The following is a 711-nucleotide window of genomic DNA, read 5'->3' as shown; positions in this document are numbered from 1 at the left end:
AACTAAACTTCTATTTATTTACCCCCCTTAACATCTTTAAAGTGAATTAATTACAACCCTAATGCCGATGTGGCACTTTTTATAAAAAAGAAGAAGAAAAAAATGCGTGATTTTTTTTTTAAAAAAACTACTAATATATATATATATATATAAAGAAAAAAATAAAAAAATTTCCTCCTTTTCTTCACCCAAACCCGCCAACACCCCCACCCCACTTCTCCTCCAATTACGAAAACTGCCATCCCCCATCTTTAATTTCTCCTCCTTCAACCCCTTAGATCAATAAAAAACGAATGAAATTGAATTTGAAAATTAAAAAATCTATATGGTTTGAATGTTTGGTTTTTTATTTTAGAGAATTTGGTGTTGATTTGATCAAATTTTTCAAGTGGGTTGAGTTTTTTTATCACTATTTTATGGTATTTTTCGATGGTGGTAATTGAATTTTTCAAGTGGATTGAGTTTTCCGGTAAAAATTCGCCAGAAAATCTGGTAGGTATGGTTGTGTGAGGGTGGATGGAGGTGGATGGGAGTGTGTTTAGGTGTGGCAGTGTAGGGGTGGACGGGGCGCGTATGCAGGTGTGGGGGTAGACGGGATGGAGGAGAGGGAGGGGAAGGAGGGATGGGTGGTTATGAAGAAGATGGAAAATAGGGGGTGGGGTTTATTTTAATTTAAAATATTTTATATATATTTTAAAATATGTATATATA

Source organism: Capsicum annuum, chromosome 10, assembly GCF_002878395.1.
Source record: "Capsicum annuum cultivar UCD-10X-F1 chromosome 10, UCD10Xv1.1, whole genome shotgun sequence".
NCBI classification, from domain to species: Eukaryota; Viridiplantae; Streptophyta; class Magnoliopsida; order Solanales; family Solanaceae; genus Capsicum; species Capsicum annuum.
Note: the sequence above shows the minus strand (reverse complement) of the source record.